The following is a 23,077-nucleotide window of genomic DNA, read 5'->3' as shown; positions in this document are numbered from 1 at the left end:
ATGATTTCAGTTGCGCACCAATGCCTCCGTCAGGCAGTGCCCTACATCGAAGTCGCTGGTTGCGCCACCACACGTGTGACATACTCGGCGTCAAGCAGGGGATCCCAGCAAGCCCACTACCCTATTCTAGCTCACTTTATCCCGGCTTGTTTACAAGCTTTGCGGCGGCGGCTACTACTGGCTTGGAGCGGCTACTGCTGGCTCAGCATGTTCACACGGTCGAAGGCGTCCGCTGCCACGGCCTCTGCTGTATCGCGAGCTATTCAATAACCTTGCAGCGACCGAAACTCAGTATTTTCTATTTGCAACCTGCGTTTGTGTAAAGTTTTATGCGTTTTGTTCTGAAATCTCTTTGTTACATTTCCAACAGTGTTGTCAGGCTCTTTTGGAACCTTGGAAATGGTTGAAAAGTGGAAACTAAAATTGTCACACAAAAATCGGCATATTAGTATACTGAGCTTCGAATATAAGGCGGTGTATGACTTTGAGACTACGCATTTTGGAAAAAAACCTCGCCTTATATTCGAATATATATGGTATGTTTCCTGTGATACAGGCCTCACGTAAGGTAAACGTCACTTGTAGTTAAGCGTTATCTAGTTAAGTTAGTGTACGTGGTACTATAGCCAAGGATACCATCTTCGCATGCTGAAGCACTACCTATGAGCTTGCCGCTTGCTGTGTAAGGTAATACGCATGATGTTGTTGGTATTGTTACACAATTGTTGAGAACTCATGAGATAAAACGGATGAGTCTGTTCAACATATGTCTATGCGTACATTTGTACGTATCTCTATAGCGTCATTTCGTAAAGTTTCTCTGAAAAAAAAAATTGCACTTCAGTCAACTTTCCCATGCTTCGCATAACATTAAACTTCTATATGGTACGTGGGAACTGCCAATTTTTATATATCTGGGAAGAGTAGCCGAAGTAACGAAAGAGTAGCCGATAGAAGACTAGTATTTTCTAGCCCTATTTATGCGTGATTGTCTTGTTCAAACCGGTTGTGAGCCGTCGCATGATGTCGCAACCAGAAACTATACTACGTGATAGTAGATGAATGAGACAAAGACCAAAAATATCTTTCAGTCTTTTTTATTGTGTATGAAACACCACTTTTTATACCGGCATATAGTATATGTTACAATGTAGTCACACAACAGCGGTATTATAATACACGAGTTGGAAACATACAGTCACGGGGCACTCGAAAAAGGCGGAGTATAGAAAATACAGAGTCATGATTTGGCGGACAGGAGGAAAATACAGTGTATACCCTTCTTTTCATGCGTGCGTCTGTTAACTTTCAATGGATGTGGTCCACGGGCACGTCAGGGTACAGGGTTACTCTTGGTGGGTCGGAAACGTGCAACCAATAACGGAGAGTTGGTCGTGCGGCGTACATTCTGTAAAGTCAGTGTCGAAGGTTAGTGAACCAGTCTGCACGTCTACGGAGCCTTTTCAAACCTTGCATTGGGCACTCTTGCAGCTCAATCAGTGCAATGGATTTTGTATTTCATGCACACATAGCTGGTCTCTCAGAAAAAGTCTAGTTCCGAAAGGGCATGAACAACTTCTCAAATGCGAGAGTGTGTCTTCGCCTCATAAGCACTGTATAGAAACCACAGTAGCCCTAGATTTTGCGTATATGCGTTCCATTTCTTTTTTTTTAATGAAAGCAAGATAAAGTTGCCCTTGTGCATGGTGTAAACGCTTATCTCTGCCGAGTGTAAACTGGCTCACGCAACTTCAGTGCCGGCTTTACGAAGGTTTCACTTATACAAAAAAGAAACTTTGGCTGATGGTGCATTGGCGGCAAAACTTCGTCACATAACGAAGGCGCATATACATAAAATCTCTATTAATGCGTTCGAGAAACATTACTGCCATGACCGCGGCATGTAGAACTAGTCGTTTTGATTGGCGTGGTAAATACTGCTGAAGTGGACCGCTTGTGATTGAACTATCTGATTAAACTGCTGGTGAACCGGTTTTGTCGGACTGAGTATGCCGATTGTTTGGTATACCAACAACGTCATCCTTTTTGACGTAACAACCCATAACCCAGCCATTTGGCGAAGCCCGATGCGTTCGCCCGCGACTTACTTTATGATTTTATTTTAATTTTAGAACGCATTAATAGAGCTTTAGGCGCATATAACAAGTGCGATGGGTGCTGTCAGTTGGTTTACGTGGGCTGGCTGTGGAAGAGTCCTCTATACGGGAGTACGGGCACGAGTGACAGTGGACAGCGGTGCGACAGTTTGAGAGAAAGACATGTTTTGCGCATGAACAAACAACACTCGCGAGAACAAATGGCGGAGCACAAGCTTCAAGAGGCGAAATGTAAAAAGCAACAAAAAACGCAGGCAAAAAACATGGCATCGAGCTCTGCTCGAGCCGAAAAACACCCTGGTTTGTCCGAAGTGAAACTAGAACACTGACTTTTGATTTTTTTTTCTTATTCAAAAGTAGTGAACTAGCAGCCATTTTTGTTTGGGCCACATGAAACATGAACAACGTCACAACATCGAAGCGCCTTTGAGTATACGTAAGGCAGTGGTTCGTGGTTTCAGCTGCAAAGCAGTTCAGTTTTTTTTCTCACCGTAATCCATCACGATTTCAATATAAACTGCAGCTAATGACTGGGTCACACCTAAAACCAAGTACACACCAGTGCCATTTAAATGATAGGATTAATTACGAAGCATACGCATACACACGAAAGGAATGAAATCTTACATACTTTCTTCTAGTTCAACAGGGAAATCGATAGTAAGCGTTTAAGAATAGCGCTAGACCTGGTGAGATTGAAAAAAAAAAAAAAACATTACCACTGCGATTTAGTGATTGTTCCCCAACCCCCCACCACTGATGCTTGTTGTAAAACATCACCGCAAGATGTCGCCACCTATGCCTGTTGTTGCCAGTGACGTCTCGCCACCACGTTAATACGGTCACCGTTTTACTACCCTTTTACGAACCTTTACCTGGATAAATGTTCAAGCCTCCGGTGTAAGCTTACAATGATTCACCCAACTAACGTGATTTTTTAACGAAGATTATGGTAATTTCTTCTTGGACAACTTCCGCTGAATGTTTTTCTATGCTTTTCGTGGTGTCGACTCCAGGATAACAAAATAGGGGAAGAATAAAGAAGTCAAAATTTCATGAGTTGCCAAACTGGAAAGAAGTGCCGCTCATCTCTTCTTTTGCATACGCAATGACAAACAAATCAACAATTCAACAACCCACGAGGAGCATGCGCTAACACGTAAACCACGATTCAGCTGATGACACGGAATGATCTTAGACTACGCAGTTCTGTAAACGAACACGCACTCTTTGCTTATCTAGTTCCAACTAATTTTGCCATTGAAAGAGTGAGACGGTTGGCTATCACTGCTGCAAGGATGTCATTTTGTAACAAACGAAACAGCTCGCAATTCCTCACGGAGAACGTCGCTGTTGCTTGCGAATTAGGTGCTCGTAAAATGTGCTAGAGGACGAAAAATGAGCGATACCGGGACGTAAGTGCTTGGAACGTGCGTCGACAAAGTTAATAGGAGCCTGACAAGCAGCTCTTGCAGACCTTTGTCATGTTATTGCAATATTGAGACGTGACCTAGAACAACAGTTACAGTTGAAGTGGTGACCTCTTGTGGCGGTGTACGAAATCATAATGTACACAATCAATTTGAACAATCACACGACAGACATTACGGTTCTTATCTCGTATCTTGAAAATGTCTGCTGCTTTAGGTCAAGCAAAGCGAGGCAACTCAAGCCTTGTCCTCCGCACTGCCGCAACTCTTTGCCACCATGACCACAATCCACTCGAAACGCTGTTACAATGTAAGTTTTAGGTTAATATAATTTACCCGGTCTCACAGTTACCACTAGTGAATTGTATCATATACAACCGTAAACGGTCGAGATCGTTAGATTTAGCGCCGCTGTAACCTGTTTAAGGATTCGCTCTTTTCTAAGCGATAAAGACCTGCGAGCCGAAACCGCTTTTTTAAGTCGAACAGAATATGTTAGGCGAAGGCAGCTTAACATCACCGCAAGATGTCGCCACCAATGTCTGCTGTTGCCGGTAGCGTCTCGCCACCAGTATGTCAATCTAGTATGTCAATCTAAAGTTTCCGAATGCATAACATCTGCTACTATCGGCGGATGCGCGATGCGTAGGCGCCACGATTGAAGCCCAACACTCATGGCTGGCGAACATAGCTCGCTCGGCAGCTCAACATCCAAGCACAACAGTAAACGCTCTGTTCATTTGTAGCAACTCAAAAGCTTGATCCCATGTATAATTTATCTGTATTGTCGCGTACATGCATGTACGTTTCCACGACAAAAAGGTGTCTACATCTTTGGCTGGCAGTCATCGGGCGGTGCCAGCGTGCAGCAGGCGACAGCACAACGGAGGCAAGAAAACGATCCGGAAAACAGTACGCTACAGGGTCATTTTTTTAACCACGTTACTTTTATAGCATAGGGTGGGTGGGTGACACTGATTATTCACGTTCATACAAGCACACACTACACCCGGTTTTATAAACACCGCGAAAACGATACACGTGAAACACAATGCCCTGTATAGGCGCCAAAAACGCACTTTTACAACTCTAAAGTGATATGCAAGGTGCCACACGGGCTCTATAGCTGTGACAGCTCGAACCCCCTGAGACACAGTTCGTATTGACAAGACGGCACCAAATACATCTATGTGGACCTTAAATTTGTAATAAACGAGAGCATCGTTTGTAGACTAGCCGTTCACACTCCGGGCTCAAAAGAAAAAAAAAAAAGACATCGTTGATATATATATTTTTGCTTACTGTATAGAACCATGGTTTGACAAAAAAACAAGACAACCACAAAGAGTAGGCGAAAGTTTGTACACCACACTCAAAATGGACGTAAACGAAACGGGAGCAGCATCTGATGCTTTTTTCTCTATATATTTTGAACGTCAACAACTCCTTGCGCTACACATTATAAAAGAATGCGAGCTCAGTTTTCTCGAGATTCTCCTCAACATGATTTCCGAGGATGCGCGAATTTGCCAATTCTGAGGTTATTTTTTTAAAATAACGATAATGCAGCAGCACACGGTGCAACAGGAGTGTATTTTGTCCCGAAGCCACTCCTGGAGTCATTGTATGCACCTTCAGCCGAAAGCTGAAGGCGCAAAACAAACTCCAGAAGTGGCTCAATTGGCAGAATCAGCAATTTTGTTATCATTCTGCTGCCATCTAAAGAGACAATTATGTCCCTGCACAGTGATTTGGAGATGATGAAGTTTCGTTACTGGCACAATAACACCTTCACCCAGGAGATTGTTGGCTTTCCACACCCCACCCCCTCTTCGGTACTTTTGTTAACAGCTGATGATGAAACATGAATGCCAGTGTAAACGCGAACGCGCACGTCATCAATGCAACTTTCAAGCACACTTGAACAAGAACAGAGTAGGCCAGCCGCCACAGAAAAAAATTGAAAAGTCATGACTCGTACCGCACACAGGCGCACTCGTTCCTTTACATGAGTGTTCACAGTACCAAAATGTCGCCACACACAAACACGCAAACCCTACGCACTCCAGACAAACAAAAGCGAAGCCTCCGAGTTAAATAGCACACCACGTCTGTACATTTTTCTTTAACGGCTCAGTCGATCTTGTTGGGGTGCCTTGGAACGTTTCTTTTTACGTGAAGTACTGCTTCTGAGGACGCGAAGGTGACAGTGCGTTCTACTAAATGCGGCTTAGCTAGTTTAACTAGCTGTCAGTGTACATTCACATCGCGGACGTCGCTCTGGAAGCCACTAGTTGGATCTCGACGATGGGATACACTTAGAAGGAGTACCGCTGCTCTTGTACTTCAGCCCTCTAGTACTTACGGGAGCACTTACGGCGAGTACGGCTGCTCATGTACTCCAGTATTCCCGTAAAAGGGGAGCACTTACAGGGAGTATGGCTGCTCATGTACTCCAGTACTCCCGTAAAAAGGGGAGCACTTGCAGGGAGTACGGCTGCTCATGCACTCCAGTACTCCCGTAAAAAGGGGAGCACTTGCAGGGAGTACGGCTGCTCATGTACTACAGTACTCCCGTAAAAAGAGGGTCACTTACAGGGAGTACGGCTGCTCATGTACTCCAGTACTCCCGTAAAAGGGGAGCACTTACAGGGAGTACGGCTGCTCATGTACTCCAGTACTCCCGCAGCTAGGGGAGAACTTACAGGGAGTACGGCCGCTCCTACAATCCGGTACTCCCGTACACTTATCTGCTCCTTTAATCCTTTAGTGCCCGCTTCGCGTATTCTGTGCACAATTCGAAGGTCACTCCCGAACGACTCCCCGCAAAGACTGATCCTGTACAAAGGTCTTGTCTACATCACACAAACGACCGTCAAATACCAGCTCGACAGAAAAAAAAAATAGTGCATAGCTCCTCTCTGGTGTATATATCTCGCTCTCCAAGACTGCTATGGTGTTCGCGTCACTTACACACTCCTCGACCACAATTGCTATTATCTTATCACAGTCACGGGGCTCTGTCGCAAGAAAACGAGCAGCACAGCAGTGAATAGAAACCCGCGATATATTTTTTTTTGCTTCACGTTATGGAATGTCTTGCGAAAGACCAAATGATTTCTTTTTTCGAACAGCGTATTCGACAAGGTAATATATTTTATATTTGCCACCATCTACGGTCGGTATCAAAGTTTTACGGGGAGCGGTTTTCACGAGAAAACTGTATTTTCGCGAAGATTTTACTTAAATCCAATGCGATAGTACAACACCGCAGTGGCCGTGCATGCCAATCCAAGCTGTAGGTTCCAATTCCAGGCTGTTTGCTCAAGGTTTGAATACATTAGCTGCTTTCAAAATTTTGATCCGACGGCTGTACATCAGACGATGTTTTCATTAACTTTCAACTATTGTTTTCATACAATTAAGCAACAGTTACTTACCAGAGTATTCAAAATTGGAAATATAAACTTGATGCATATACACACAAAACACAAGAAGTAATTTCGTTCACTGCTGTGAATCAGACTTGCCTTCGAGGCAGCGCCAAGGAATATTGCGGATTGTTGATTAATTTCACGTTATACTATACGTTCTTTCGGAATAGGATATACGTAGAACTTTGAGGGCAAAAAAAGTTTTTGCACTACGCTGAAGGCAGGCCTGCCCAACGTTTTCTTGCGAGCAGCGCTTATTTTCATTAAGCATGGCGGCGCCCCACTATACTCCTGCATAGGCAATAACTGAAGACTGGCGCGTTCGGTCCGCCGTCTTCTGGTCTTCTGAATGCACTTGACTTCGCTCCTCGCGGGTAAATGATGAATACTTTATGCACCGGCCGAAGAGAGGCCTGCTGTCATCCGATGACGCAGGCCTGCTCTCATATGTCATCACAGGCCTTCTCCTTGCGTCGACACGAGCGTTCCCCGGCGCGCCTATCACAGTTCATGATTGCAGCCGCTTTCTGTGTGCACACGCGTCCACGATAAAGCGATAATCGGAATTATTACCGCTACATTATCCGATTCACCGAGGTGAGATGAAGTTTGCCGTAATTTTGAAGAAGTTATACGATGAACCCTTCGTGAAATGCCGCGGTATCGCCATAACGGTTGCACGACGATGCCATGCGCTTGGCTTAAATCTAATTTGTGTTTTCATTACGTGAATTGGGCGTATACTTTGACTACGTTGGCATGGCAACGTGCGTGCCGTAACGGCCGATTAACGAGAGTTCACACACTGTAAGTGAGATTTCATTACCTCAATTACAAATATTGATATAAATCAAGTGCGATTGCATAGGTAGCAATACTTTAGTTTGGATACTGAGCAACACCTTCAAGGGCAAGAAATAACACGTTAGGACATATCATTTTCAACGCGGAAATCAGTACAAAGAAAACTAGATATTTAGAAGTAACGATCAATGAAATGTTTATACCATGATATAGCTAATACTCGCATGTACACACAGAAAGTGTCTGCATTTGCAACCATCATCATCAAAATTGCACTTCTGGTTTGACGTTTTTTTTTCGAAACACGACACGCATTAATCCTTTGTTAAGCATGCTAATGTAATTTTTCGAGCTTATTCATGCGTCTGCACATCTTTCCTGCAAAGAGATAGGATTACATCTGTGAATAGCTCGAAAACATTTTATGCTATATTTTTTTTCCAATCAACCAGACTGCATATGAAGCAAATTTTTTGTTACATCTGCTGTCTTATTAAGATTTGAAATGCTTTCAATCGCCGCAAAGCAAGGCAACTTTGCTACTTCCGCGGCCACGTTTATGCCCGTGTAAGAAACTTTATTCTCTGTTGATTGAAGCATGCACTACCATGATGAAAGTATGAATGCCTGTCCAAATCTTCTATGCGTAGCTGTTTTTATACAGTGCAGCTTCATAATGTAGGGCTACATAAGGGAGAATACTTGGTAGTTCGTGAGGTCACGTGTAAATACCCCATCTTGTTCGTAAAAACAAGCCCTGGTCTAGAATACTTCACCGACGGTCCACACATGCTCCTCCTGCGTCTTAGTGCGCCGAGATGTTTCACAGCCTGAATTAATTGACTGAACGGCACTTTTGAGCACCCCGCACCTTTGCAAATAACGTTTTTTTTGTTCATCACGTGTTCTTATATGTCTGACGCATCCACATATCAACACTTCAAACAGAACTCCACCAAAGTGTTTAGAATTCGTTAGACTCGACTGTGAAAAAAACCTATAGATCGTAGCAAAATACCGTGAAATCACACTCTATCGTTCCTCTCTCTACACGCATTCAAAAAATAAAGCACTTCACATCCATTCAACATTTGTATAGAAAGCTGTCGCTAAAGCTTGAGATAGGCCAACTAACCGGAGTACCCTGATATATGTTTACGGCTTTAAGCTCGGCGAATCCTTCATTCGTGTTCGCGACGTTAGTGCTAGCCAGCTCTATCCTCCTCTCTCACCGAACTATAATTTCTGCAAATGCTAGTGGGCTTGACTTAAGCTCCCCAAGGCGATCCCGAAGGTTGTGTGCTCTTGGGTAGTTCGCGAATTTTTTCCGGCACAGTAGGACGTTTTTGGACATTTTAACGCAGCATCCACGTCACGACAGTGTAACGAGTATCACTTTACAAAGATTACTAATGCTACGGCATGATAGTTTCCGGCTTTCTTATCTTCCGAACTGCTCATCAAATAAAATATGGTCTGTTTTAACTTTCTTGTTGAGAACGCGTACTTGCGGAGCTGGAAACGGGTGTTTTGGTTGCAGCCAGCAAAGTAGAACAAACCAGCTTAATTTACGTACCCTTGTGACGTGGTAAAACTGCGGTTGATTGGAGGTTTGCCGGCGCATTTCGTGAAAATGAAATCTGCCACAGGCCGGTCAAAGCCTACACAGCTTTCGTCATACGAGTGTCCTTGTACCTTTAGAACAACTCCACAGATGGAATCACGTGCTGCACAACATCGAAACACCGCTGGACTTCAATACTGTAAAACGCTAAAGAAGAAACGATTTCTCGCCAACTAACGCACCTGTCGTGAATAATATCTTTTTCAGGTGTGATGTTTCAACAGTGAAAAACTATGGTTTCGCTTTGAGCCACACGACCGTGACTGTTGGTTTCTTCCAGTAATTCTAGCGTACAACTTTGCTTTGTGACCATTTCTTTTTTTTTTTTTTTTGCTGCACGCACGCATTCAGACTAAATTGCGCGAATGTTGCTGCTTTGTTCGTTCAGTTTGTTCAATGTCACGTGATAGACCGGGCGTGCAAGCATTCCACGCGCACAGCGCATGCGCAACGCATGTCCACCTCTTTCTGCCTCACCCGTGCACACATACGCCACGTACGCGCATACAATTGGAATAGAACACAATGCACAACGAAAGCTAGACATAACGCAAGAGAGAAACAAAAAAAAAAAAGGGCGACATGCTACATAGTGAACAAACTGAAGCTCTTGTTGGGATAGTATAGGTTATCCTCTGCGCCACTTACAACGCATGAGTCCGTCAAAAAAAAAACAAAAAAACAGGAACAATCTTATAAATCACATCTCTGCGTTTGTGCATGTACATTCACTACATGTATAACCACACTAAAAAAATCTAATGTGAAACATGAAGGCGTAAGCGATAAACAAGTAGTTCCTACAGCTCTATAAATCAGTCCATTAATAATCGCGGACAGTGTTGAGTACAAATACGTTGTTGACCAAAGGGCTTTGGCGCTGCAAAAGGAGCTTGAAGATGAACGTGCGAATTCAGGGGCCTTTTTATAGGCGGATGAAGTTCTGGTCATTCTCGTTGGCGCTGGGAAAGTCGGTGAGGTGCTTAATTTGACATTATGCTTATCTGCGGATGGGCAATCAATTCATTATATATCTTTAGAAGCTGCCGCATTGCCCGGACGAGGGAATTGTGAAGATGGTTCTTCCCAGCGCACGCGTGGGGTGCAGCTTTCGTTCCAGCACCGCCTGAAACAAAGAGAAAAAAAAGGGGGACTGAAATACAACTCGTGCTTTAAGTTGTATGTGCGAATATTACGGACACTTCTGTTCTAATATGCGGCAATAGTGAGCTTGTTTTGTTGTGGACAGTTTACTGTAACATGTCTGTTCGTGTATAAGGCAATAATCGGCATCGTTCTCGTCGCAAGCTTGCTCGTGTCAATGTAATGAGCGAATGCCGCTCCCAAAGGTCTTCAGCGCCCGTATTCAGGAAAACGTCTCATACTAAATTTTTTTTGGTAAGAAAATGTTTTAGCCAATCATGATGCGGGACATGGTTAGCCAATTCGGCTAACCAATGTAAAAATTTGCTTGCGAAAGAGACGTTTTGCGAATTCGGGCCCTGATATATAGGATACACCTTGTGGCCTTTTGGCATATTAGCTACATCGGAGGCTGCTCCGCAATATATCTTGCAAGAGCGAACACACAAATAGGTCGTATTCGGCGACCCAAAAATGTAGTCTTTCAGTGCTCGTGGTATGACCTGTGCAAGAAGAGTCGCGGACAATTCGTACACCGGGAGAAAATAAATTGACACCATCAAGATCTAGAAAAAGAGCGCAGTGTTAAATATGGGCGCTACCAGAAGATAGCGGCATTGCTGGCATTAACCAATTAAGAAACTCGATTGGCTCCAGTATTATAACCGCGAACGGACGCTACAAGGCACCTATATTTCTCGAGTCGGCCTATTACACACACTTACTGGTCGTCTCATACAGCTTTCAGAGCATCACCAATGCATGTACTCGGTTCTACTTTGAAGTTACAACTACAAAAAATTACAAATGTCTCGCTCCAATTGATGCAACGTTACTACGCCACCACTGGATGTGGGCTGCATTCACGAAGGCATGCTCGTTTTATATCTCAATGACGTACACAACCACACGCCACTATATATAAGCCTGCAATGCATGACCTGCCATGTATACTTCCACTTCATACGGTATATAACTGGCTTCGTCGGAGGTTCCTCGTGTCTTGACTTTCTGCGCGCCGGAAACTTGCATACTTGCTTGCTTTTCGGAACGCTATGCGAGTGACGGAAAACGCATGAGAATGAAGATATGAAGACTGGCATGCAGTCGACCAGCAGTTTGTTTTCGTTTCCGTTTGCGCGTCGCTTTATGGGCGCTTTTACGACTATACTTTGCGCACAATGCGAGCTCAGTCCGTTCTTCGCCGCGGGTTGTTGTTTATAACGCGCGCGCCAGCTCGTATTTCTCCTATAAGCGATCGCCAAAGTGAATACGACAGGCCATCGCGTTTACTTCTGAGCAGAAACAAAAAGCAAGTGATAAAGAGTAGCAGGTCACTCCGTGAGGCTTTCTTTCTATCTTCATTATTTTGGGGGCGAAGCTCTCTATGCCGTGGGTCATGCGTCCGCGATGTATATATACTAGTAGTCGTCGTAGTAGTAGGTAGCCAACTCCACGGCTAGACTAGAAGAGTGGCACGCGCGCCCCCTTTTCAATTGAGAAATAAACCCGCGTACGTTAATCATAAATAGAAATATAGTTATTTATGATGAAATAACTTAGAGACGAGTACTGATGACATAATGTTCAATCGAATTTGGCTCGAATTTGATGTTTACTAAAAAAAAAAAAAACTAGTATCTGAAGGACGCACTTTGAGCACTGTCTAACCTGAAAAGGGTTGCCACGTTAAACTCGCTGGGCTTAACCTCCTTGGTTTTAGCAAGGTTTAACGAGGGTTGCGTCGCAGTGCCAAGAATATAGTGAACTAGTATATAGCCATACTAGAGGCGGTCAAAGGTGGGAAGCAGACACAAAGCGCGGGCCGTAAGAAAGTGCGCGAGTGCCATCTCTCATTTAGTTCTTGGAATGTCCACTGGATGGCGGTACTTCTATATGCTGAATATGTGATGAAAGAATGCGAGATGGTGGTACTTTGTGTTCACTAGATGAACGGACGGACGCAGGGACAGACGCACGGATGGGCGGATGGACGCATTGACGGTCGCACAAACGGACGCACGGACAGACGGAAGCAAGAACGTACGGACGGGCGGACGCTTCGCCCCACTCATCATTATGCACTCCGTGGATATGCTGTGATTTTCTCTCAATCTCTGCGGTTCGTTCGCTTTCAGAAGTCGCATAGGACAAGCGAGATTCTTCGGCCATGCACTCAAGGATGCCGCGCGCTTTCCTTCTTTGCGTTCTGTGCTGCAAGTTCTTGCTTAATTTGCATCAGTTTCTAGAGATGGTACGTGAAGGACTAACAACTGGAAGATAGTCCCGCGGCAAAACAATTTTTAGTGCGCCTAAATGCCGCGGCGTTTTCCGCGTTGTTTCCCCTTTGTGGTGGTGCCGCGCCGTTCAATAGCCAATGGCACAACAACACAGCCCGTCAGCTATATACATACACGCATGTACAGTGGTGCAGCTCATACACGTACGCGGCCCGAGAAGCCGCCCTATAGGGAACCCTGACTTCTCCCAGTACTCATAAAAGAAGAACAATGCCCAACTCGCGCCACGTCGCGGAATGGACAAGAAACACAGACGAACTGAGAGTGCATAGGAAAAAGAAAAGGAATTCACCGCGCGCTCGTAGTAATAAACGTGGTTCCACGCAAATGCGCTGAGACGTGTACGTGTAGGGCGGTATACAGGCTCCAGAACGTGACGAGGGTTCTGCGGATACGGCATAGATGGCACCGCTGGCGCGCCGGGAATTCCGCGTTTCGACAGCTCTCGTTCTTTTTTTCTCCCCACGTCCTTCGAACATGACGCCGTGTGAGGCATACGGTAGAGTTGCCGTCTCAGAAACGGCTTTACCAGGAAGGCCCCGCTGCAGAAACATGCGCTGCAAGTTCTATCCTATATGGTGTGAAGTCGATGTGCATTACGACGGAAAGACGTCTGCTAGTAGTCGGTGCATGCTAGTCGCCGGAAAAAAAAAAAAAAAGACTGAAATGTGTAGCCGTCGTATGCAGGCATCGGGAGAACGGTCGGATAAGTAAGAAGCCGCGGATGTGTTGTCTATGGTTATCCAGCAAAGGGCGTACTGGATGGTTGGTTGTGCAACAGGGACGAGCACGCGCAGCACAGTATTGAGCAATCCTCACGCACACACGCACGCACGCGCACACACAGACACACACTCACGCATACACACACGCACTCACATTCTCTCTCTCTCTCACTATAGTTGCGCAATCCATCATGCAGTCTGCCGTACAACCACGCCCACAATCTTCAACCTTCTCGAGCAAAGAGCGCGTTCATAGCATTCGCTTAGCTCCGTCACCACCGGCCTCGCAGTCTGGCTAGAATTTCCGCTCACAGTTGCAGTCGCGTGCACGCGTTATTGGGTGCGAGGACATGGCATTTTAAATTTACTAAGGAGCAGGCGTATACGATCAGTCGGTATATGCATGCTATTCAAGGTTGTGATGAGCGACGTCAGCTAAAAAAGCCTTCTCTATTACATGTGCGATCGTTTGAACCCTGGCACAGTAGCAACAATCACTATAGTATCAAGTGAAGACAGCGTCCCTATAGAATTAAGGCGAGGGAAACCGACGAAACGGAAAGCGTGATGGTGGCACTCGCTGTCATGTTGTAGCATTCGCACGTGTCAGCAGTTGCGAATCATTCAATGCCAAGGCCGATCACGTATCCCTCTATAGGAGGAACTCTTCACACGCACACACACAAAAGAAATCCGCCCTTCAGGGCACGGCCGCTGCAAAATAAACTGTGCGGCACGGTTGTACGCTGTTGCCTCAGAGGCGCGACCTTCGCAGAATAAACCCTTCCGGTGTAGTGTAGACTGCGTGTAAGGTGGCGCGGATCTATTCCTATCTGTTTCAGTACGGAAAGAATGGCCAGAGGTCGAAGGGGTATCGGTCTATGGAGCCTATGTGTTCGCGGTGTGTGCCGCCGGCCACATCAAAGAACGCCGTCGAGACGCCTCCGCTACGGCGGGCGGCGTGCCGTAATTCCACTGGCGGGGCAACCCCGCCGGCGGAGAGGCGAGTCTGTGTTGCGGCCATGATTTACCGAGGCCCACTGCGGCTCCCCCTCGCTATCCTCCGCGAGCTCGTGCTGAATGCCAAGGGCGGCACGGTTTCCTGTCTTCTGTGCATGTGCGTGCGAGAATAGAAATATGGCAGAGAACGCACGTTCACTTTGCTATACCCTGGTAAAAGGGACAAATGCTTGCCAAAAAAGATCTCCTCCAAGAAAAGATTACACGACTCCTTATATACCACCTTCCTTACAGACCACCTTTCTCGTCACATTTTTTGTAATTAACAATCGATTGTATCATTTTTTTTTTTCATTCGCCAAAAAATTGCTCACGAAGCTATGCATATAACGCTTCCCAATCACACATGCACCGTCGAAATACACTCTGTATGTGAGCGGTGACATCAAATTGGAAAGCAGCGTGTCGCTATTCGTGAACACTTCATTAATCTAGTAATTGTTAAAGTTTATTGTCCCAAAACAGCGATATGGTCATGACGGACGACGCCTGGCTGAGAGCTCTGGAAATTTTGACCGCCTGGAGTTCTTTACAGTGCAACTAAATTCAAGCTCACGGGCTGCAAGGATTTCCGCCACCATCGAAAATGCATTCGCCGCAGCCAGGATCTGATACGCCGACCTTGGCGTCAGCATGCAGTCGACCACCTCAATCGCCAGACTACCGTCTAGGGTGCTTCTCTAACTCTGTTCAAAATTGTAAAAACGAGAGAGAATATATTGTATCCTTCGTGTTCCGCATAAAGTCGCGCGCCACGCACAGCAGTTCAGTTGCACTCGGGTTGAGTCTACTAGCAGGAGCGGCAAATATGAACGCAGAAAACTGCGTGACGCGAAAGGTGTCTGCACGTTCGAAAGGCCGTGCAACTAAAGGATGAGGCATAGCAACGTGCGTTCGAGGAAATGAGGGTAAATCATACATACATAACGACGAAGGGCCAAGCGCGCCGCGGAGAGTCGTAGGCCACTCAACAATTTTCGGGCCCCGGAGATCTCCCCTTCCGTCATACAGACACAGAGAAACCAATAAGATAAAAAAAGAGGTGTGTTAAAATATATAACTATACGCGTCAAAGGTCAAAGGACGTATACGTTCCCATCGCGCGTTTACAAGCGTAAGCGGTCCGAATCCGGCTCGTCGATCTAGCCGGGCCACTTTCTTTTAATACCGCCTTAAACTAACTGCGCTTCATTCTTTTGTTCGTTCAAAAGTGGGATACGGTTCGGCTCTTATCGCCCAGGAGCGTGCGGTGCCGCCCGAGACGTGCTGTATGGGCGCATTAGCGCGCCGTGTAAGTACCTACAGCTTTCCATCTGCGCTGCGGCAGCGTCTTCTCTTTCACTTCTTGTCACATCCTTCTCACATATACACTGCCTTTCTTCAGTGTCCCTCCGCGTGTAAAAGAAGAAGGACCAGCTCGGCCGTTTCTCACCGGTCTCTTTCCGTACGTTTCAAGCAGAGCAAGGAAACTGACGCCGCCGCTCTCGTGTACAAGGGTGGATCGGCACGTATATATATCCTAGGTTCCGCAAGAGGGCGGGCGTTCGTGGTGTAACTGTTTCGCAGAACTCGTGGCATAAAGTGTAATATAGTTCCCTTCTAGAGGCGAATGAAACTGAACACTGTTTCTCAAAGTACCTTCTGAGGGGCAGGATGTTGGAAAGAGAGGAGGAGTGGCACGAAAGGTCGCGAGGATGGGTGAAGGTGAAAAAAAGCCAGCGCATATTTCACCCACTGCTCGCAGCTGCGACGCGCCGTTCTTCGTACTCTCCGTGCGGTTTCCTACACGACGATGCGTTGGGCGTTTCGAACGCATCGCGGTTACGCAAGCACGTGAGCATTGCGTACTTACGTTATGAGCGCCCCGCCGGAGAGAGACACTTTTTTTCAAGCAAGCCTTGTTACGAGTTGCAGATTTGGGTGCCGGCATTGTGCTCTTTTTTCAACATCTGTGTTGCGTGGACAGATTTCTGTATTGGAGAATTTGGACTCAGTGCGTGAGTGTTGTACTGTGTGCCTTTGTATACCGCCTGTGTGTGTTAGTCTTCGTCGCTAGCGCTGTGGCAGTCATGCAAGCATTCTACTGCCTTTCTATATAGCCTCGTGTTTATTTTCAAATATGCGTTGACGATTGTTGTGCCAGAGCAGAAAAGTAGCCGGCTCCATGCATTGGCACCAACGTCTTCGTATATACATTTATTATTAATAATATTAAAAAAAGAAACTTGGGCAAGCCGGGTGTAGAAATGCGGCATGTGAAGGTGTACTTTTTTCCAATAGTTTATGATCTCTCGGTCGTGGGCTTGTTGGCTATCAGTCGTTTCTGATATGGCAAAGTGATCTTTTGTTGTGGTCATTTGTCGTTTCACACTGCAACATTTCGTTGTTGCCCGAATACGAAAGCGTGGCTTCACGTTCCGTGGCCGGAACGTCACTCATTAGGTGCGAGGCCAACTGCGTAGGCGCGCCCACAGTCGCAGCCAACCAGAGCCTTTCCGTTTCTGCCGGAAGTAGAAAGAAAAATAGTAAGGAACAACGATAGAAACAAAGAAACGAATCACGAAAAATAGTACATGAGGCACGTACACGCTGAGCTTCGCTTCCTCCCTTTACCGCATTGGGAAGGGCTCCCGATTTTTTTTTAAAGGCGAAAAGTTTGGTCTGAAGTGGGTTGCTCTACAACAAGAATGTAAGGAAAGGTGAAGATATTGATCGTGTTTATTTTTATAGGTGATGATGTCTCCTCATTAAGAAACGCCAAAGCATGAAATCTTCATATACAACAGACAAAATAAAACTGGCACAGCTTTCGCAGTTGATTATTAAGCGTAAGGTATTCAATGTAAGAAGGTATAACATGGATAGAATTGAACATGCTCTAAAGAACGGAGGAAGCGTCAAAGCAGTGAATAGGAAACTTGGGATAGGCAAAAACCGGAAGTATGCACTAAGGGACAAGAAAGACAAAATAACTACCAATATGGATAGGATAGTTAAATTAACGGAGAAGCTTTATAGAGATCTGTACAGTAGTCGGGACAACCACGACCATAATGTAAAAACTAGCAGTAATCCAGATAAGATCGCACCAGTAATGACAGAAGTGAAATTCTTGGAGGGAATGCAAAAAGGCAAACCTGATGGTGAGCATCAGGTAACGTATAAGATCTGCTGAAAGACGAAGAACATAGGTATTAGAAAAACTGGTCACCCTGTTTATGAATCTTGGAAGAATGCTAACATAATCTTAATCTATAAAAAAAGGGGACGACAAGGACTTGAAGAGTTGCAGGCGAATCAGCTTGCTATTCGTCGTATACAATCTATCTACAAAGGTAATTGCTAACGGAATTAAGACATTAAAATTTAATAAGGCATAGGACCAAGCAGGATTTCGTACAGGCTACTCAACAATCAACCACATCCATACTGTTAATCAGGTGACAGAGAAACGCCAAGAATACACCCAACAGTTAGCCTTCATAAATTACGAGAAGGCATTTGATTCGGTAGATATATCAGCAGTCATGAAGAATCAAGGCGTCGACGAAGCATATATAAACTTCCTGGAAGAAACCTACAGCTGATAAACTGCCGCCATAGAGCTCTATAAAGAAAGCGACAGAATACCGATAAAGAAGGGTGTAAGACAAGGGGCTACGACCTACCGCGTATGCTATTTGCCACGTCCTTACAGCAGGCTTTCAGACGTCTGGAATGGGAAGAGTTGGGGATACGAGTTCATGGAGAGTACCTTAGTAACCTGCGCTTTGCCAATGACATTGCATTGCTCAGAATACCTCAAGGGACGAATTGCAATTTATGATTACTGAATTAGACAAGGAGAGCAGAAAGGTTAGTCTTAAAATTAATATGCAGATAACGAAGTAATATACAACCTCGGAAGAGAACAGCGCCTCGAGATTGGTAGCAGTGCACTTAAATTTGTAAAAAAAGTACATCCACTTATTACAGGTAGTAACCGCAAAGCCGAACCACGAGATTGAAGTAACTAGAAGCATAAGAATGTAGTGGAGCACATTCGGCAAGCACTCTTGAATAGTTAATGGTAGATAGCCACCATCCCTCAAGAGGAAGGTATGTAACAGCTGCATCTTACAGGTACTTAACTACGGAGCAGAAACCTGAAGGATTACAAAAAGGTTTCAACTTAAGTTGAAGACGCAGTGAGCAATGGAAAGGAAAACTATAGGTGTAACCCTATAGGAACAAAAAGAGAGCAGAGTATATCAGGGGACACACGGGTGTTAAAGATATTAAAGAAAAGGTCTTGGGCAGAGCACGTAGTGCAAGATAACCGCTGGTCATTAAGGATCACAGACTGGATTCTAAGAGAAGGCAAGTGGGTGAGGGGGAGAATTAGGTAGGCAGATGAGATTGGGAAGTTTGCGGGTATAAAGTGGCAGCAGCAAGCACAGGACCGAGTTGACTGGCGGAAAGTGGGAGAGGCCTTTGTCCTGCAGTGGGTGTAGCCAAGCTGCTGCTGCTGCTGCTGCTGCTGCTGCTGCTGCTGCTGATGATGATGATGATTAATGTGAACGAGTTGCGTACGGTATAACGCCGTGCTCAATCGTCTCGTTTTCCAGAGCCACATCGACAGACAAGCGTGACCAAGTCCGTTTGGATGAACACATGTCACAGCCGCGAGCAAAACATCGTGCTTCCAAGGAATATGTCATGTCTGGCTGCTCTTAGAGTGATGCGAAAGCGTCATTGAGCAATAACAACGAACGCTCGCTGTAGAACAACCACATCACGTAGTTCTACTGCTAAAGTAAAAAAAAAAAACTGTTTCGCTGCTTCAAGTGCCAGGTTGCCTTGTTTCCACGACTGCAACGATTAGCTGCTAGACACCAGAATGCGCGTAATGGGCGAATTTCTGTGCTACGATATATATGATCTGGCCAGTACGCCAGAAGCAAGTCTCCTGATGTGATTCTGTGCACGTATAGATGGATCAGTCTACGCCTAATTATTGTGCATAGAAAGGGGACCAACACCGAGTCCATGCGTTACTTCAGGTGCATCACACAACAGTCACAGCTGAAAGAGTAGGTACATCTAGGCAATCGGCACATGTCATTTCAGAGAGGCGGCACTTACAGTCGTAGTTTGGAAACAATGCACGGAATGGCTTCGTTTGAGATCGCGCGGCGTTCGAAAAGACACAAAAGAGGCGTCTGTGGAAGTGGCTTGGTTGGCCGGTTCAGACCAGTGTGCTTTCACCGTTGTTACGACCGCCATCGGTAGGCGCCATGCTGTCGCTGAGAAGCGTAGCCGGGCCGCGTTCCCATGCCTGGAACCCAGGTTTTCTTGGAACCAGCGTCGAGATCTGACAGGGGAGCGGCGCTCTTTTAACCCTCAAACAAGTAGCCGACTCGCCGAATGCTTATGCCCGCCAGGTATTGTCCCGGCTGGCCGGCGGATGCGACGTGGTGTCACCACGAAGCTGTAAGCCGTGCCAGAGGGGACAACAAAGACAGCGTATTCCTTTGAAGAAACGGCGACCGCCGCCACAAAGTGCCCTGCTAATTGAGCAGACAGATTGGCGGACCGTTTGATGTCTGCTGTCCGAAGCTTGGGACCCCTCGACCAGCGACATACACGACGAGCAAGAGACTCTCTGGCGCCACCTTTAAGTGCAGTGATCTTGACTCGAAATTGGATGTTCACGTGCGCCGTGCCTGCTCGTACCTTTCACCTGTTGTGTGTGTGTGATTGGTGTTCCCCGCAAGAAGGAGGAGCCCGAGAGGGCTTATAAGGACGCCGCCGAGTGCGGGACGTTGCTCTGAACCCAGTAAAGGTTCAACCACCACGTTCGTAGTTTGTGATGGCTCTGAACCAACTAAAGGTTTAACCACCACGCTCGTGGTTTGTGAACTCTTAACCTCATGCTGTAAATATTTGTAAATAGTGCCATAAACCTTGTTTGTTTTTCGTATCCCCATCTTGTAAGCGGTCGTTTCCTCAACCCGAAGCTACACCACGCTACCACAGCACCCCGGGATCACAACAACTGGTTGGCATCGCCGGGATACGACTCAGCACGCGAGCCGCAACTACTGGTGAACAGCGGTGGGATTCGAAGCTACAAGTGACAACAACAGTCGGCCCAGGAGAAGCAGCTGGCTCGAGACATGGATCACGTATGGGTGAGTGCTTGGCTTTTCCTTTGAGTGAACCAGGTTCTAAAAGAGGGTAAATTTTAGAACTGGTAGTTAACTTTGCCGAAAGACTCAGTTTCGCCGTTTCGGAAAGTGTTTTTGGAAGTAGCGAGCACTCAGTACGATCATGGACTTACGGGAGCTGCAGAAGTCAGACTTGTTGCTGTTATGTGAGGAATTGGGGATCGATACAAAGGATTTGGCACGAAAACCCATAATCATTCAAGCGATTAATGATTTGGGGGCTGATGATGAGGAACTAAGTGAAGAATGGGACCTCATCATCGAAAGAAAACTAAGAGCAGCTCAGATGGAAGGAAAGAGTGAACACGAAAAACTAGGCCTCAAGAGAAAGTTTTTCAATCAAGATTATGAGTTGAGTATGAGGTTGGGACCCCAGCGAGGAGTACTTCTTCTCGACCATGAGGCAGAGTTCGAGATGTCTAGGTACATGCAGCCATATGAGGTATCATGGGATATGGGCCTGTATCTTAGACTCTTTGAACGAAAGTGTAGTCAACTTAAGTGTGAGCGAGACACCTGGTCTCAGAAGCTACGCACGGTTCTGCCCTGCGAGGCAGCGGATGTTGTTGCGCGACTCAGTGAGCAGCACGCGAACAACTACGAAGTTGTTAAATCAGAGCTAATCAGAAGATTCGGAACTTCTGTTAGCCAAAATAAAGAAAGAATCAGACCGGAGTCTGAAAGTGAGGCGCGTCACAAAGCGCTGGAAGTTGTGGCGCGTCATGAAGCGCTAGAAACAGAGATCGCGCCAGAGAAGGGCCCGCATATTCTCGAATGCATCCAAGTAAATGATGTAGAGAACGAGGCCGTAGCCGGTCTGGAGGTGGGGACGATGTCGAAAGACGCTCATTGCGCGGATGAAGAGGGTGCCAGCAGCCCTAATGGGCCCAGTAAGAGGCTGGAAACCTTCTTCGTGCCTCAGGGGGACCTTTCGACATTGTCAAATTTAGGCATGGTTAGCGCAGTGGCTGATGAGAGCAAGAGCGCCACGCTTCAGCAGTGCAGCGATAACACCGAGCAGGTTTGCAAACATCGCAGAAAAAGGAAGAAGCGAAAGCGTTCGGCACTGCCTAAGCATAGGACTAGTCCCACACCGCCCCGCGAAAGACGAAAGGGTAGGCCACTAATCCGTTTAAGGAAACGTCAATGGGGCTGTTCATGGAGGCACAAGCGGCGAGTCAGGTGTGGAGGGAGAAAGGGAGGTGCGTCACCCCAACGAAGCGCGCGGTTCAGCTCAACGACTTCGGAAAAGCGGCCTTGCCCGAAGGGTCAAAGTCGAAAGGGCAGAGTGGCTAAATACCGCGCAGGGTTGAATACAAAGAGAAAATGGCACAGGCTCCCTCCGAGCTACTGGCGTCCCTTTCAAATTCCTACGGGGAATAGGCCGAAGTGTAAAATTAGGTGTGACGGAAATGCACTGCTTAGTGTTTGTGCATTTTGTAGTCTCTGTCGTGCTCGAAAACCGCCGGGACCGCGACCCCATCGTGTACGATTAAAGGAACCAAGAGAAAAGGGGGTGGTCAGATTAAGTAACACATGCTTATTTCGTATGGTTACTTAGTTTTACTTTGTAGGTGTAATTTCAGTACTTTTAATTTTGTAAGTAACGTAATGCGGTGTAAATTTTTCAGAAGGGAAACCGCCGAACTAAAGGCTGAAAATTGAAGTCCATTAATCATTTGTACGAATATACCGAGAAGGTAAAAACTAAAAGAATTGTTGTTTTTTTAGTGTTTCAAAGGTTTAGTTTAATATCGTATGCCTTTACTGTCATGTGGATGTGGCGTGAATTGGCATTTAGGGAAGATATTAACCTAGACCAGATGATTTCGTAAAATGGTTAAGTTTGGCGCAACACAGTGCAGTTGTTGTTGCGCGTTATGAGACTTGAGAGCCATTGGCACACGGTTTTATAAAAAACCTGTGCATTATTGTGAGGTGATTTTAATGAGTATCGCACCTAGGATTATTTTTGAGTTGTACACAGAGTTACAACATAACGTAAGGATGAGCAATTGGACAAATTGTTAAGGATTAAGCTTTTGGTTAGTAGTGCTGTGTATTTTGCAACGCTGTAAAAATGAGAGTAATTGAAACGCTCAGGAGAGCCCAGTGGTTTTTTTTTCCACTCAGAAGTGTTCGCATAAGCAGTAACTTTGACCAAACGAACCTTCTAGAAAGCGGTGTAATCTCCTCAGTTTTGTTGGTGTTTTCTTTAATGAATGATGGATCGAGTGACCATGAACAGATCATCGGGCTTTCCCGAACCAT

The 23,077-nt window shown here is 46.0% G+C and overlaps 1 protein-coding gene across 2 annotated transcripts in view; it reads right to left on the bottom strand.

Annotated features, from left to right (window-relative positions):
- Positions 1-1,081: 1,081 nt before the first annotated feature.
- Positions 1,082-23,077, bottom strand: part of LOC142814514 (uncharacterized) — a 200,293-nt gene continuing 178,297 nt past the window's right edge. Inside the window, exon 5 of one of the 2 annotated variants that reach the window (XM_075893353.1) lies at positions 1,082-10,535. The gene's annotated coding sequence lies outside the window, so the exon portion shown is untranslated. Of the gene's footprint in view, positions 10,539-23,077 lie in introns of both variants that reach the window. The other variant, XM_075893352.1, reaches the window with a different exon arrangement.

This window comes from Rhipicephalus microplus, chromosome 4 (assembly GCF_043290135.1).
Source record: "Rhipicephalus microplus isolate Deutch F79 chromosome 4, USDA_Rmic, whole genome shotgun sequence".
Classification (NCBI taxonomy): domain Eukaryota; kingdom Metazoa; phylum Arthropoda; class Arachnida; order Ixodida; family Ixodidae; genus Rhipicephalus; species Rhipicephalus microplus.
The sequence above is the reverse complement of the archived record's forward strand: the minus strand, read 5'-3'. Positions and strand labels throughout refer to the sequence as shown.